The 17,724-nt window shown below is 39.4% G+C and overlaps 1 protein-coding gene across 4 annotated transcripts in view; it reads left to right on the forward strand.

Annotated features, from left to right (window-relative positions):
- Window positions 1–17,724, forward strand: part of Otud7b (OTU deubiquitinase 7B) — a 60,583-nt gene that overhangs the window by 4,499 nt on the left and 38,360 nt on the right. For 2 of the 4 annotated variants that reach the window (XM_090341113.1, XM_090341114.1), the window contains exon 2: window positions 12,900–12,974. The exons of the other annotated variants lie outside the window; for them this stretch is intronic. The gene's annotated coding sequence lies outside the window, so the exon portion shown is untranslated. The remainder of the gene's footprint in view (window positions 1–12,899; window positions 12,975–17,724) is intronic. 4 annotated transcript variants of the gene reach the window in all.

Raw genomic sequence — 17,724 nt, forward strand, 5'->3', positions numbered from 1 at the left:
GTCTGTGTTCAAGCCAGAAAGGAATCTTCACTCTGAAGGGGTCTTACTGCCTTATGCTGCAGAGCTGAAGCTTCAGCTGACTTGCTCAAATCTTGGGTTCTGTAGAGGTTCTTCTGTGTATCACCGTTACTAAACTATCAGATGTTTTCCTCTTGAAGGAAACTTCTTTGAAAATATGGCCAATGTAAAAATATGAATGGGCAATGCTCTCATGTAAGAAGTAAAAACAATCACAAAGCTATAATTTCATTGCTTTCCTTCATCTGTCAGTTGCCCCCATACACCCCCTTGTAGTCACTACAAAACTGTGTTTGTGATGTCATGAGCACAGGTTGTTGCCTCTTGAGTCAGACCCCATATTATTTCTGAGCTGGAGATCAGTGGTGAATAGACAGGAATCTTATTTTATACAGCTAGATTAGGATTATTTTAACTAAAGTAAAAGTTTTATCCCTTCATTGACTCTAAGAAATTATTTTACCTAGGAGGAATTACTAAACTGTTATTTTTTGTGACCTGCTATGGGTTCAGTTCTGTGCTAACTTGGTGCCCTTGATGAGTTGACAGGTCAGTAGCAAGTAAGGGAGTTGGAAAGAATGGATACCTATTGTATTTCTGTTAGTATGCCAATAAAAAGTTTAGAATGTGAAAATATGTTATTAGTTACATAATACAGACTTCATGTGATAGATATTTTCTTTTCTTTTCCTTCTTTCTTTTTTGGTCAGCCCTGGGCTTGAGCTCAGGCTCTGAGCACTGTCCTTGGGCTTTCTTAAGGCTTGAGCTCTTGAGCCTTGAGCCTCAACACCACTTCCAGCCTTTTTTCTATGTATGTGGTATGGAAGGATCAAACCCAGGTCTTCGTGCATGCTAGGCAAGCACTCTACCACTAGGCCAAACTCCCGGCCTCAATGTGATAGATATTTTGGGAGAATACTCAGGTAGTTACAAATGATGGATGTCACAGATGTAGACATTTAAAATCTTAAAAAAAAAAGGGGGGGGGGAGCTGGGAGTTTGGCCTAGTGGTAGAGTGCTTGCCTCAGCATGCACAAAGGCCCAGGTTCGATTCCTTGGTACCACATAAATAGAAAAAAAAGCCAGAAGTGGTGCTGAGGCTCAAGTGGTAGAGCTCTAGACTTGAGAAAGCCCAAGGACAGTGCTCAGGCCCTGAGTGCAAACCCAGGACTGGCAAAAAAAAAAAAAAAAAGTTGGATGTGAGCACACATCCAACAGGATGAGACAGGAGGTTTGTAAGTTTCAGGCAAGCCTGAGCTACATAGGGAGAGCCTGTTGCAAACAAGCAACAGAAATACTAATAGGTGCTAGAGATGAATAAAATAATGAAAGGTTCATTTGGAGCTGAAAGGTGTCAAGCAAAATCTTGGCAATAGGACTGTATCTGAGAGGTTAGTGATTTTACTTGCCTGAGTAGCAGTGAAAAGCGATGTCAAGTGGTTTCCTTGGTTTGGAGCTATGTTTATGGAGGAGACTTGAAAAGTCAGGCTTATAAGTTTATATTTTAAAAGATAGGAGAAAGGGAATCCAGAGGATTTTTTACATTAGGACAAGCATTATAATGACAGCTTAGAAGGAAGGGAGATTAACACCAGAAATATGTGATGAGGTCTGAGTTGAGTTGTGGAAGATAAGATAAGGAATAAAAAGAAATGCAATTGTAACGAAAAAAATTAGTGAATACTGGATATAAGACAGAGGTGCTAAGTGAGGTGTGACTATAATATATTAAGTGGATTGTTTAGCACATTGATTAAGCTAAAGAAGTTAGGAAGGTTTCTGTATTTTTAAGGAGAATATGGGTTCTATTTAGGATGTATTGGATTTAAAGTGACAGTAAAATGTTCAAATGGGTCATAAGCTTAAACTGGGTACGGTTGCCTCACTCCTGTAATTCTAGCTATTTGGTAGATTGAGAATGGGAGGATCATGGTTCCAGGTCAATACTGGGAGAAAAGCCCAAGAGACCCCTTCTCAAACAATAGTTGGGCTGAGTGGTGTTGCTGAAGTTGGGAAGATAGTGGTCCTAGACCTAGCCTGGGGAAGAAAAGTCTGTGAGATTCCCATCTCAGCAGAGAGAAATTGAATTGGTTGTTCATGCTCATCATCTTAGCTATGACGAAAAGCCTAAAATGGTGTATAGGTATGTATCCAGGCAGAATTGAGACCCTGTCTCAAAAATAACCAGTGTAAAAAAGGATTGGAGGCATGACATGGTCATAATGCCATTTAACAAGTACAAAACTCTGAGTTCAAACCTCAGTACTGCCAAGAAACAAAGAAACAAACCCAATGCAGTTTTGCAGCTTATTGACATAGATATAGAAGCTGTAGTCACGACAGTTATTCAGCTCTATAAGGATAGAATTTAAAGAGTGAGAAGGGCAAAGATAGTAGGACTGATAAACCCAAATCATCATCTTTTATCCAAAGGCACCTTAATTGGTTCTTTTCTTTTCCCCCTGTTTCTCTACTTCATACAATATCTGTTGAATGTTGCTCTCCTATCGTGTAAACTCTTTCTTACACACTAATGATAAGGAAATAGATCAAAGTCTACTGTTTCTGTAATGGTCCAATGAGAGGAAATGTGTGGATCTGCAGATGGAGTGCAATGGCATGAGACCTATAGTAGAAATATTTAGAGAAATAGTAGGGGCCCAAAGATTAGTTCCACTTCGGGCATGCAGAGATTTGAAAGAGCTTCCCGGAAGTAATGACATTTGCAGTTGAAATTTGAAAGATGGATACCTTCCATTGGCCTGCCTCAAAAAGCTTGGCTGAGTTGTTTCCTTATTCTTTTTTTCTGAATTTTGTCAACATCTTCCCCAGAAAAGGGCTTTGGTTTGGAAGGTCTCCACTTTAGCAGAGCTGCCAATTCTTAATTCTTTCTCAAGTGGGCAAGGGTACATTTTGTTATTGTTTGTGAGTCTTTGGGGGAGGAGAGGGGAAAGAGGAGGCACAGAATAGCTGCTTACAGTGAGTCCTTGTCTGAATTCCTGTGTAGCTGGAAGTTTCCTTGGCTTTGTTTGGGGGGAGATGACTTGGTTACACGGGCATTTAAGTTATGTGGGACAGTGATTCTCACTCTCCTCAGCTATCTGATTTGAGATGGCAATAAATTCTTCCTTCCTGTCCAATATTCAGCCCTAGTCCACCCTGTTCTAAGAGTTTTTTGTACGTACCATTGTGTGAGTATATGAAGGTTCTTGTTTAGTCTAAAACTAAACTAACTCGTGTTCCCCTAAACTTGAAGGGAACCATCTTATTTTTTTTTTATTTTTTTTTGCCAGTCCTGGGCTTGAGCTCAGGGCCTGAGCACTGTCCTTGGGCTTTCTCAAGGCTAGGGCTCTACCACTTGAGACTCAGCACCAGTTCCGGCTTTTTTCTACGTATGTGGTACCAAGGAATTGAACCCGGGACTTCGTGCATGCTAGGCAAACACTCTACCACTAGGCCAAACTCCCGGCCTTATTTTTATGTTAATGACTCCTCCGTTCTTCCAGCTACTAAGTCCTTTCTTAATTTAAAGTTTTTGCATGATATATTTAAAATATTTAGATAATTTTAGGAAAAAAATCATAAAAATTTTAGCTCAAATTCAAGGAACGTACTCTTTAAAACATAGAATGTTGCAGATATAGCTGAGGTCTCACCCTGCATAGCTTCTCTTTCCTCTTTCTCAGAAGAGACTATTAGCCTGAATTGGTATGCATCATTCTGTTTTGTCATTTTTCTGCCTGTTCATAAACAATAGAATGATACCATTTAATTTGTAACTTTTTCTCTCCATGTCTTTCAGATGTGTTGATATGTAGAGCTAATTCATTCAATCTAAAAGCCTATTTTCTTCGTTGCTGTCTCTACTTGTCCTGTTAAATTTTTTCCCCTATCTGTAAAATCTGTGTTTTGCTCTTCACAAAAGCTGTCCTGATTTGTTTTTCCTCCAAAAGAATATGATTTTTTTTTATTGCTTAGTTGTGTCATTTTGTTGGTACTTGAGTGGTTTTTGGATTTTTTTTTTTTGGCATATTTGTGCCATTGGTATGCCTCTTCGACCACAATGTAAGCTCCTTAAAAACAGATTAGTCTCTTTTATCTTTATATCCCTGTGGGCCTTGCTATAGTAAGTTTCATATACATTTAGTCACATTGAGTGACTACATGCCCAGGTTTATGAATACAAATATGCTTGTAATTGTACTGGTGAGCTCTTGGTTTAATTTTTTTTTTTTTTTTTGTGGGTCATGGGGCTTGAACTCCGAGAGCTCTTCAGCTCAAGGCTGTCATCCTACCTTTGAACCAAGCCCTACTTCCTGTTTTCTAGAGGTTAACTGGAGATAAGAGTCTCAGGTCCTTTCGTGCCCAGGCTGGCTTTGAACCTTGATCCTCAGATCTCAGCCTTCTGAGTAGCTAGGATTGCAGATTCAGATCTCAGCCTCCTGAGTAGCTAGGATTACAGACATGAGCCACCATACCTGGCTTCTTGGTTTAATTTTGATATTGGCGTGTCCCCTCTCATAAAGTAAAAGCTTATAAAGAAACATTCAGCACTGAAAATTCCATTAAAATGGCTATAAAGGATCAGAGCATTAAGACTAGCTTCTTGACTGAAGATGAAATGAGAATTGATATGTGATATCATCCTGATGGGGAAACTTGTGTGAATTGATCCTAGTGGCTTTTAAAGCAGTATGCTCCTGTGGCCATTTCACTAGCTATCAAATTCTGCTTTTGTCATTAGGGTTTTGATACCTTCACAGAGTTTTTTTTAGTAAGCAATCTATCTGTTCATTTACTAAGTACTGCTGAGGACCAGAAACTCTGAGGAATAAATATTGTACATACATTTATGCATATGTATATGTACCATTTTTTTTTCCAGTCCTGAGCATGAACTCAGGGCCTGAGCACTATCCTTGAGCTACTTCTGCTCAATTCTTTACCACTTGAGCCACAGCACCACTTCCAATCTTTTCTGAGTATTTTATTGCAGATCAGTCTCATGGATTTTCCTGCCTGGGCTAGCTTCAAACTGTGATCCTCAGGTGTCAGCCTCCGGAGTAGTTAGAATTGCAGGTGTTAACCACCAGGTATCCAGCTGTATATGTCCCTTTAAACTTTTTTTTTTTAAGACAAAGTCTGATTTGCACAGGCTGATCAAAATCTCACAGTCTTCCTACTTCAGCCTGTAAGTGTTGGCATTACAGGTATGTACCACATTTCTTTTTTTATTGATGAAGTCAAGGTTATTCAAAAAGCTTCAGTAAGTCTATAATCTTAGCTATTCAGGCTGACATCTGGGGATCACAGTTTGAAGCCAGCCTGGGCAGGAAAGTCCATGAGACTCTCATCTCCAATAAAATACTAGGAAAGTTCAGAAGTGGTGCTGTAGTTCAAAGTGGTAGAACACTAGTTTTAAGCAAAAGAGCTCAGAGACAGTGCTCAGGCCCTGAATTCAAGACTCATGACCACCCCCTACCCCCCAAAAAAAGAAACAAAAAAAGGAAGAAAGAAAGAAAACAACCAAAAACTTCAAATTATATTAATTCTATAGATATAAAATCTTGATTTCCTCTTGGGAAAGATTGGTGTCATGGGTGTTTTCTATTATCTGTTTATACTTCTAAACTGCACTTCTGAACTTTAATCAATTTTCTTTTGTAGTAATGGCTAACATTTTTTTTTTTGAACAGGAGTGTATTGAGAATAGAATCAAGCCTTTGCTAGGCAACTTTTCTACTTCAAAGTTTTGATGGACTGCTTTTTTTTTTTTAAATTTCTGAACACACATTTGGTGTATTTGAGAAGTTTGTAGGGGAATGTGTAAGAATGGTAGACCAGAGAAGGCACTGGAAAATAAGACTGACAGGAAAATTTATGCTGTGAATATCTACATATAATTGGTTAAGTTGGTTTTAATGAATTTATATTCACTATAAGTAAATAACTTTGTCTTCCCCTTTCCTGCCTTCTCCATGTCCTCTTCTATTCTTGGTAATAGAGATACAACAGGGAAAGTTATAAGAGAGAAAATTGTCTGTGGCCCTTTGCTTTTTTTTCAGGGGCTTGTGAAAGGAAAGGACCCTTGCTCCTAGCCTCCTACTATTGTGGTTTTCAGAAGCGTTCTTAGTGTGTGGGAAGGAGAATATTGAAAACAGGGGAAAGGGCCGGGAGTTGGGCCTAGTGGTAGAGTGCTTGCCTAGCATGCACGAAGACCCGGGTTCAATTCCTCGGTACCACATACATAGAAAAAAGCTGGAAGTGGTGCTGAGGCTCAAGTGGTAGAGCTCTAGCCTTGAAAAAGTCCAAGGACAGTGCTCAGGCCCTGAGCTCAAGCCCAGGACTGGCAAAAAAACAACAACAACAAAAAAAAAACAAAAACAAAAACAGGGGAAAGAACAAAGAAACAGAATAAATAGCAAGAGTTAGCAGATATTATAGAACAACAGAATTGTGGAACCAGGAACAGACAAAAAGAGATTGGTATAAATATATAAACATTTAAAGAGATTGTGTTCCCCCTCATTCTTCAAAAGAATCCCAGTTTAGGATTCTTTGTAAACCTTGTATCTTAACCATTTCAAAGGAATATCCCAGGCCTACCATACTACAGGTAGCTACTTGGGTTATATATGTATATATGTGTGTGTGTATATATATATATATATACATATATACACATTTACACATATAGAATATAGCTTTGAAAGTATCAGTTTTGTGTTCTAAAATAGTTCTTTGAAAAGTCAAGGTTATTTTAAATGAGTTGGTCTACTCAGGCCTTTTGATTCAATAGCTGACATCCAAGAAACAGATTTTTCTCTGAGGCTTTAGTATTAGTAAGTCTTGATGTTTGCATGAAAATAAGAACTGAAGCATGGCCATGAGAAAGTATAATACCACTTGCAAAAATATATTTTAGGTAGCAAATTCTCATTAAAAAAAAAGTAACCATTTTTATGTGTTTCAGAATATTGTTTTTATCTCTGTATTGGAAGACTATGTATTTCCTTAAATTTTCCATCAATACTAAGGGTCAAGATCTTTTAACATGAATAATGCTTGGTTGCTGCTATTTACTGATCAGAGATAGAAACCTCTCATGTTTCTTGTTGGAACTCTGCAAATAGAATTTTAGAGTTAGACATAAAGAGTTGCTTCATCCCAGTTTCTCTGACTACCTAAAATAAGATCCTGGCTATTGGGCATAAGGTTACCTCTCATGTTAACAACATAAAGTTCCTTCTTAGATTATCTTTGTAATTTTCTTATCATATACTTTTTTTGGGGGGGGGCATTCCTGGGGCTTGTACTAAGGGATCAGGGCACTGTCCCTGAGCTTTTTGTTGAAGGCTAGCACTCTACCACTTGAGCCAAAGGACCACTTGTGGCTTTTTCAGTGTATGTGGCCCTGAGGAATTGAACCCAGGGCTTCATGCATGCTAGGCAAGCACTCTATCACTCGGACACACTCCCAGCCCCATATACTTATTCTTGATAAAAATTAAGACTTCAAATTCCTTTTGATGCTTGCTGCCTAGGTAAGATTCCCTTCTGCTTAACACTTGTTTTGTCCTGGAATCTGGGCAAGATGGACAAGAGATGCTAAGTAGTGGTAAAAACTTTGGTCCTTTGGATATCTACACTTTAAATTACTTAAGACATAGTTACGTATGTTAGTGCACATAAAGCAAAGAATGTAAAAAATTGGGCTTCACAGCATATAATTATATAGCATCTTAGAAGTAAAAGGAGGTTTACGTGTTATTATTTTCTAGGTAAGGAAATTTTCTATTTAAATTACTTGTCCAAGATAGTAGTTATCACCAGCACTTTCAGGCCGGAAGTTTGGCCTAGTGGTAGAGTGCTTGTCTAGCACCTGAAGAACCAGGTTCCATCTCTTAGTACCAAATACATAGAAAAAGCCAGAAGTGGTGTGTGGCTCAAGTGCTAGAGCTCTAACCTTGAGAAAGCCCAAGGACAGTGCTCAAGCCCTGAATTCAAGCCCCAGGACTGGGGCTTAAAAAGTTAGGACTCAGATATTGAGTTACAAGTCATCAAGAATTTAATAAATAATTAGTATTGGGCACTAAATATTTGCATAAGAGATAAGTAGTAGCTCAAAGTCATAGGCACTTTATAAATACTAAGTGCTTATGTAGCATTATATACAAGTTTAGAAGGTATAGGTAAGTTTTTTCTCTAACAACTAATGTGAGGGAGATTTGATTGATTTAAAGATATCCCATGAGATGGGATATGTTAATGTGAACATTTTCAAATGGTTATAGCAATGAAGGGATTGAGTTTGGGTGGTTGGTGAGATCCTTAAACAAGCACTAAGTATAGCAAAGTACTTTCTGCTAGGACTTCATTCTGACAGTTTAAGTGACTAGTTTGTATGTCTGGTGAGTCAAGAAGCTGGTGTAGAGCTCATTCTTTTGACTGACCTTCAGGAATCTCCCTCTCTCCCCCCACCTCTCAGCATATTGTATTGCTTAGGAGGAGGTGGGTCAAGTGGTTGAAACAGAACAAATGTGCCTGGAAAATGCGAAGTTGAAGACCACATTATGATGAGGTTTAACCACAAGCCCTTTCAGTTCTGCCTAGATTTTCCTTGTATTTATTTATACACTAAATGTGTATTCTTGTATCTGTCATGCTCTTAATGCAACAGATAGGCCTACGTTTCTTAGAGCCGTCTTCTGAGTCAGATCTATGAATCCAAGGGAAATGATTCTGGGTTCTGAATTTAAATGACTATTTTCTCATATTCTCAGTTTAAAAATGAATTAGTTTGCCCCTGTGTCAGTAGTCTGACATCTTTGGTTGATACGCCATATGTGAAGTCTTTTAGAGTAAAGAGAGGAGGAGAGTTTTAGATCCAAATTTTTCAGACTTAGCAATTCAAAACTACTTACACAGTTATTATTACCTGAAAAGGAGGAGTTTTACTACTAGGAAATTTCCAGGGGATTGAATAACCTTCTAAAAGTCATTGGTAGAAGACGGCAGTCAAGACAGGGGCCCTGTGAGTCTAGTTTGCAAAAGACCACCTGGAGCATGCATGGTACTATTGGAGGTACAGCCAGCCTTTCACATGACCACAGATGTGCTGCCCTGGTCCTACCCTAAGAATGGGCCATTGCCACCCCCAAAAGTATAGCATGCATTTAGAAAACTTACTGGAGTGATGTCTGGGTGAACAGACATACTGGGACCTAGATGTGTATATCAGGAACAGAGTGGTCATGTCTTCATATGCACTTCTTGAAATCTCTTGTGTAAGCAGCTCTTGAGCTTTGTGACTCATGGTTTTCATGTTCTGGGTGGGGAGACATTCCTCAGCTACCAACCTACAGGGCTGAAGTGGCATCCTTATAATGATCTGTACCTAGAACTCGGTGATGAGCACAGTAAACAACCTTTAGCCAGTGATTCACTATGTGGTCTGAGGGAGCTCCATGGACTTTTGTGCCTTCTAACAAGGACTTCTTCATTCCTCAAGTTCTAGCCTAAATGAAAACCACAGTAGGACTAAAAACACCCCAAACAAACAAAAACCTCCTCTTCTGTATTTTAAAATATCTAATCATGAGTGTTTAGGGTATGGCTTATTCTCACCCGTCTTTTATTTTTGGCCAAGCTTTTCTCTATGTGGTAACAGATAACGCACTAAAATACATATAGAATTTTCTGAATTAGCTAACATTGTTCGCCTACTAAAAGGACCTGTTACTGTTAAGACAACACGGCTGACTCCTCTGACTAGGTTCCTAGTAGTCTTCCAAGGCTTGGCCGCTACAACCCTCACCTTGTCTTGTTCTTTGCCTTGGCTCTTTTGTCCTGATCTTACTCATGACTGGAGAGTAAAGGGGAGAAAACTTGGAAGTAGCTGTGGCTTGAGTGGTAGAGTGCTAGCCTTGAGCTGAAGAGCTCAGGGACAATGCCCAGGCCCAGAGTTCAAGCCTCATGACCAAAAAAAAATTTTTTTCCTTAAAGGAGAAAAAACTTTACTATTTAATTGTGAGATCCTACATTAAGTTATACTAAGTGCTTTACATAGATTTTCATTTAACACTCATAACAATGCCATAAGGTGGAATTAATTCCACTTATGAATTTCTCTATTTATTACTGTTTAGGCAGTGTTTAAGGTCCTAGTGAAATTTAGATGAAGTCCCTGTGGTCAAGGTATAGAAAAGTTTAAAAAACTCTTTGCCCAAGGTTATAAGCCAAAAATAAAAATAAATAAATAATGTGATTGAAGCAAGGCACTAGTGGAATCCTAGATACTTTGAAGGCCTGAGATCTGCTGTGGCTCAAGTAGTAGGCCTCCAACCTTAAGCTCGGCAGTTCAGGGACAGTACCCAGGCACTGAGTTCAAGCCCCTAATAAATCAGAAAAATAGCTTTTTCTTTGCTGAAAAAGCTCTTGATTAATCCAGTAAAGAAATGTCTTGATGCTGACAAGCACACCTGCACCTGTTTTTTCTCTCTTCTTACTCCCTACCTATTCATATCTGAGTACAAACTAGACAGTGTGACCTGCTTTGGCATTTGGACATGTTTGTTTTGGGGGGTGGGAAAATTTTGTTTCCTTCACTTCCTGAAAGTTCTTTGTCTTCTTGTGAGTTCTTTTTTTGTAGCACAATGATGAGTAAAATGTTAACATTGTAATGTAGTCATATTTATAGGCATACTGTTTTTATTTTTTGGTGGGTCATAGGGCTTGAACTTGGCATGGGCAGTGTCCCTGAGCTCTTCAGCTCAAAGCTACCACTCTACCCTTGAGCCAAGCCCCACTTCCCATTTTCTAGAGGTTAATTGGAGGTAAGAGTCTCAGGTCCTTTTGTGCCTGAGCTGGCTTTGAACTTTGATCCTCAGATCTCAGTCTCCTGAGTAGCTAGGATTACAGGTGTGAGCCACCGCTGGCTAGGCATACTTTATTTCTATTTTTTTAGTGCTCTCTGATGTGTATATGGTTGGGGTCAAGCTTTCTTTCTGCAGTTTATCCAATTAGAAAATGCTGGGTTTTTTGTTGTTGTTTTTGTTGGGTTCGATTCCTCGGTACCACATACATAGAAAAAAGCCAGAAGTGGTGCTAAGGCTCAAGTGGTAGAGCTCTAGCCTTGAGAAAGTCCAAGGACAGTGCTCAGGCCCTGAGCTCAAGCCCAGGACTGGCAAAAAAAAAAAAAAAAAATAAGAGTCTCAAGGACTTTTCCGGCACAATCTGGCTTTAAACCTCAATCCTTATCTCTCAGCCTTTTGAGTAGCTAGGATTATAGGCATGAGCCACCTGTACCCTGGCAACTCTTAGTTAAATCTTACTTGAATGCTCAATGCTGTCAGTTTATCTTCCTAAGACAGCTTCCTCATAATTAAGTATTCTTTCCTTAGAAGAATATTTACTAAGAATTAAACTGTGGGCAAAGCATTTGGTGAAAGGATTGGGGTGAAAAGGAGTCTGAGGGGCTGGGAGTTTGGCCTAGTGGTTAAAGTGCTTGCCTAGCATGCACGAAGACCCGGGTTCAATTCCTTGGTACCACATACATACAGAAAAGCCGGAAGTGGTGCTGAGGCTCAAGTGGTAGAGCTCTAGCCTTGAGAAAGTCCAAGGACAGTGCTCAAGCCCTGAGCCCAAGCCCAGGACTGGCAAAAAAAAAAAAAAAAAAAAAAAGAAAAGGAGTCTGATATTATGATCTTAACATTTAGAAATTGAATCAAATGAGCTTATCATTTAAGGGGAGATATGATATTTTGATTCGCTGTAGTCCTATAATACTGATTGATTGATTCATTGATTGCCAGTCCTGGGCCTGACCACTGCTGTTGGGTTTTCTCAAGGCTAGAGCGCTACCACTTGAGCCACAGCACCACTGCTGGCTTTTTTCTATGTATGTGGTACCGAGGAATTGAACCAGGACCTTCATGCATGCTAGGCAAGCCCTCTACCACTAGGTCAAACTCCCAGCCCCAGTCCTATTTTGATAGAAGTAACTTCTGTGTGTTTGGTTTTTTTGTTTTTTTGTTTTTGCCAGTCCTGGGTTTAAGCTCAGGGCCTGAGCACTGTCCTTGGATTTTTCTCAAGGCTAGAGCTCTACCACTTGACCCTCAGCACCGCTTCCAGCTTTTTCTAAGTATGTGGTATCAAGGAATCGAACCCGGGTCTTCGTGCATGCTAGGCAACCACTCTACCACTAGGCCAAACTCCCGGCCCCAGAAGTAACTTCTTGCCTCCAGTAGAATGGAAAATACTTGCTTTTCAATTCTAGTTAAACTGGATTTAACTTTTAGTCTTTGATATAGTTACCCATGGTATTTTCTTTTTTTCTCCTCTCTGTTTTGTTATTCAGTGAATGGGATAATATATTTGAAAGTATTTTGTGAATTGCAAAACCTGATACTAGATACCACTGTTACCAGCAATAAAGACAATAATGAGATACAACTAATTCTTAGAAGGGCTGGTTTGGATTTTTGGATTTATTTTGAGGAGAAAGATTCAGAGGAGAATGAGATATTTGCCAGATGAATTTTTTTTTGCCAGTCCTGGAGCTTGAATTCAGGGCCTGAGCACTGTCCTTGGGCTTTCTCAAGGATAGAGCTCTATTACTTGAGCCATAGCACCAGTTCCGGTTTTTTCTATGTATATAATATAGAGGAATCAAACCCGGGTCTTCATGCATACTAGGCAAGCACTCTACCACTAGGTCAAACTCTTGGCCCCTGCCAGACTATTTATATACTAATTGATACTTTTACACTTTGTGTGGAAGGAAGAAAGAAAAATAGAGACCTTTCATTCTGAAACTTGACCTCATTTATTGTGAAGGATTAGCTCTACTGTTTTGACCTACTTTTTGTATGGTTTACCAGAATTTGTTATATGTTTGACTTAAGAGGACTTGGAAGCATCTGTCTACATGGGAAACAACTCATCCCAATTTTGGGGTAAGATTAACCACATTGCTATACTACGGATCTTTTGTAATAGAAAGTAAAAATGTATTTGCTTAGGTCAGTATTGGCTTAGCTTCGTAAGGCAGCAAGAATAAGGAAACAGTACCTTTAACCAAAATATCCTTCCTTCCTTCCTTCCTTCCTTCCTTCCTTCCTTCCTTCCTTCCTTCCTTCCTGCCTGCCTGCCTGCCTGCCTGCCTGCCTTCCTTCCTTCCTTCCTTCCTTCCTGCCTGCCTTCCTTCCCTCTCTCCCTCCCTCCCTCCCTCCCTCCCTCCCTTCCTTCCTTCCTTCCTTCCTTCCTTCCTTCTCTCCCTCCCTCCCTCCTTTCCTTCCTTCCTTTTTTCCTTCCGCTCAGGGCCTGAGCACTGTCCTTGGACTTTCTCAAGGCTAGAGCTCTATCATTTGAGCCTCAGCACCATTTCCAGCTTTTTCTATGTATGTGATACTGAGGAATCGAACCTGGGTCTTCGTGCATGCTAGGCAAGTACTCTACCACTAGGCCAAACTCCCAGTCCCTATTTTTTTTTTTAAATTTTTTGCTAGTCCTGGGCTTAAGGTCAGGGCCTGAGCACTGTCCTTGGCTTTTCTCAAAGCTAGAGCTCTACCACTTGAGCCTCAGCACCACGTCCGGCTTTTTTCTATGTATGTGGTACCCAGGAATCGAACCCAGGCCTTCATGTGTGCTAGGCAAGCACTCTACCACTAGACCACACTCCTGGCACAGAGGAATATATTTTAAAATCCAAATGAGCAAGTTGTTAAGTAAATTTTGAAGACTACACATCCTTTTGTAACTTTATCTTTTTATGTCTATAGTTCCTAGTACTTAATCGTCTACCTCACCATTCCCCCTATCTTCCATACCAGTACTAGGGCTAGAACTCAGGACCTGTGCCCTGTACCTTAACTTTTTTTTTTTTTCCTCAAGGCTGTACTTTACCACTTGAGTCACAGCTCCACTTCTGGCTTTTTTGGTGATTAATTGGAGATAAGAGACATAAACTGGGGGCTGGGGGCTCATGCCTATAATCCTATCTACTTGGTGGCTAAGATCAGAGGATCTCGGTGTAAAGGCAGCTGAGGCAAGAGAGTTCCTGAAACTCTGACCTCCAGTTAACCACCAGAAAACTGGAAGTGGTACTGTGGCTCCGAATGGTAGAGCCCTAGCCTTGAACTAACGAAGCTCAGGTACAGTGCCCAGTCCTGGAGTCAACCTTCAAAACTGACAAAAAAGAAAAAAAAATGTCTTACAGACTTTCTTTCAAAACAGACTTTCTTTCCTGTGCTGGCTTTGAGTCACCATCCTCATCTCTCGGCTTGCTGAGTAGCTAGGATTATATGCATGAGCTACCACATCCAGGTTCAAAGTCTTCAGTAAAGACTTGAATAATGGAAGTTAGCTGATACCTGTTGGGGCATTTTTTGGAATGAATCCATTGAATATGTTGAAAGCAGGAGTGAAGACTTGTTGCCTGATACATGCTTTTCATGGGGCAGCCCAGCTTGACATGAAGAAACAGCCCTTAACACAAGTACTTACTGAATGAGTTAGGGGAAATTGCAGTGTTCTATATGCCCCTATGCTTGCTGGCAGGGGCCCTTCAGGAGGAGAAGAGCATTGTTCTTTTATGAACAAAGTTAAATAATTTATTTCTTCCAGTTTTATGTTTTGTCTTGTTCAAATCAACTATGGCTATGATTTTTGAATGTTGCATTAGAAATGGATTATAGATACAAATAGGAGAAAAAGAAAAATCTTGTATAATACATGTTTGTCCTACTCTGTACTATATAAAGTTTCAGATGTTAGGGATATAGCAATAGAATGTTTCCAGATGCGATTGTTGTGATTTGATTTTGGGCATGCCTTCATAATATTCCTTATGAATGATTTTCTCTCATGATTATGGTTTGCTTAAGTAATTTAATTTCTTTTTTTTTCTTGGGTTTACATCTACAGAAGTAAGAGATTTAGCTGGGTGATATGGGGAAAAGCAGTTTTTGTGAATATATTTACATTGTTGCTCACGAGGGAAACCAAGAGCTAGTAATATCTGTGAAGTCAAAGACTACTAGAATGGGAACTCCACCAGATTATGTGTGTGTATGCATGAATATATGTATGTATTTTGGATAGTATTGGGGTTTGAACTCAGAGCCTTGAGTTTGCCTTCCTCTATTGGCTGGCAATCTACCTCCTGAGCCATGCTTCTGGTCTTGCTTTTTGCTCAGTATGTTGGGAGACGCTCTATACTTTTCTACTCAGGATGGCTGATCCTTCAGTTCTCAGTCTCTTGAGTAGCTAGATTACAGGTGTGCTACCAGTGGCTGACCATGGATAGTATTTTAAGAATTATTCAGTCCATGGAGTTTTCATAACTAGACTGATCTGATTTTGCTACAGATCTATAGAGAACTGTTATGAAACTTGTCCTCAGGATCAAAATATGTAGTTCCTTGTGGTCTGTGTATCTTTTAGACTTTATAAACATCTTTGTCAGAAAAAAAAATAAAACCTTAAAGAGTAGTTTAGATGTTTTTTCATAGGGTGTATGTCGCTCAGGCTAGTCTTAATCTTGTGAATTCTGCCTTATCTTCTCAAGTGCTAGGATTTTAGGTGTATACCATCATAGTTTAAATTTTTTTGATTATGAGGCTATTGTTTATCAAAACAAAAACTTTAAAAACAAAAACTATAGCAAAAGAAAAACTAATGAACTGGTTATTGTATAAATATAACTTTTTATTTTATTTTATTTTTGTCAGTCCTTGGCTTGAGCTCAGGGCCTGAGCGCTGTCCTTGGACTTTCTCAAGGCTAGAGCTCTACCACTTGAGCCTCAGCACCACTTCTGGCTTTTTTCTATGTATGTGGTACCGAGGAATCGAACCCGGGTCTTCGTGCATGCTAGGCAAGCACTCAACTACTAGGCCAAACTCCTGGCCCTAAATATAACTTTTTAAATAAAATTTTTTGCATGCACCTTTATGTGAATATGTGAATTTTATGTATTTATATTTCTATATGTTTTATAAACATAAAGGTTCATACAGACCTTTTTATCATACAGAGAGGGCAATTTGGAAACAGTAAATTCTTGACACTAGTAAATAATTCACAAGTCTGTTTGGAGTATAAATAGCTCTCAGTTATCTATACACATGAACTAGCATGAATAATTTAGAAACACAAATATTTGATACGTAATACATGCTGAACAGTGTGTTAAGCCTGCTTATAATGTTTTGTTGTGTGTGTGTGTGTGTGTGTGTGTGTGTGTGTGTTTGCCAGTTGTGAGGCTTGAACTCAAGACATACTGAATCTCTTTGTGCTTTAGGCTAACGCTCTAGCACTTGGGCCATGGTTCCACTTCAGATTTTTTCCCAAGTAGTTTATTGGCAATACGAATCTCATGGATTTTCCTGCTCAGGCTAACTTTAAACTTGGATCCTCAGATCTCAGCCTCCTGCATAGCTATGATTTATAAATGTGAACCATTGGTGCCCAGCTTTGTTTATAATTTTTTCATGTAAAGAAAGATACCAGCTAAGGTCAGAGATCTTAATTTTACTTTGATTGTAGTCTTGTCCTTTAGTCTGGTGAGTTTCTACATTATCTTTAAAAATTCAGCTGAGGGTCAGGAATTTGGCCTAGTGGTAGAGTGCTTGCCTAGCATGCCCGAAGACCTGGGTTTGATTCCTCGGTACCACATACATAGAAAAAAAAAAAAGCCAGGGCTAGGAGTTTGGCCTAGTGGTTAAAGTGCTTGCCTAGCATGCATGAAGACCCGGGTTCGATTCCTTGGTACCACATACATAGAAAAAAGCTGGAAGTGGTACTGAGGCTCAAGTGGTAGAGCTCTAGCCTTGAGAAAATCCAAGGACAGTGCTCAGGCCCTGAGCTCAAGCCCAGGACTGGCAAAAAAAAAAAGCCAGAAGTGGTGCTGAAGCTCAAGTGGTAGAGCTCTAGCCTTGAGAAAGTCCAAGGAGAGTGCTCAGGCCCTGAGCTCAAGCCCAAGACTGGCAATAAATAAATAAATAAATAAATAAATAAAATAAACATTCAGCTGAAAGTCTGAGAAGCCTCCTAAACTCAGTAAGGTGCGCTGATCACTTATACCTCTTTCTACTCCCGTGGAAGTAAACTAACACCACCTTGACATGTCTCCCACTAGATACAGTGCCTTAAAAAGCAGGGCTGTGGCTTATTTGTATTATCAGGCTTGTGGGTAGTGTCCAATGGGTGGTAGACTACTTTGGAAAATTTTGAATAAATAGCAGATAGGCAAACTTTAGAGAGTTAAAACGTGAAAGGCTCAAAAGCCAACTATTATCAGAATACACACACACACACACACACACACACATGTTTGTATGTATGTATAACAATATAATAGCAGCAAGTGCCAGGTGGATGATTTACTGGGCCTGTGGAGTTCAAAAGTTCAAAAGAGGTTTAGATATGACCAGAAAAGATGGCACTGGGTGACTTAAAAGATGGAAAATTTAGAAAATAATAATAATACAATACTTTAATAATAAATTGAAGTATATTATTTTATAAAAAGCAAACTTTTTTTCCAATTCAAGCTTTTAAAAATTAGTAGTTATATGTTATGGGTAACTCTCAGCACCTGAATAGACATTTTATAACTGGCAGTAAAGCATCCGATTGTTAGGAGTCAAGAGCAGCAGAAAGATTGCTAGCCACTAAACATTGTTTGAACAAGATTCTAGAGAAAT

This window comes from Megascapheus bottae, chromosome 10, assembly GCF_031878675.1.
Source record: "Megascapheus bottae isolate mThoBot1 chromosome 10, mThoBot2.hap1, whole genome shotgun sequence".
NCBI classification, from domain to species: domain Eukaryota; kingdom Metazoa; phylum Chordata; class Mammalia; order Rodentia; family Geomyidae; genus Megascapheus; species Megascapheus bottae.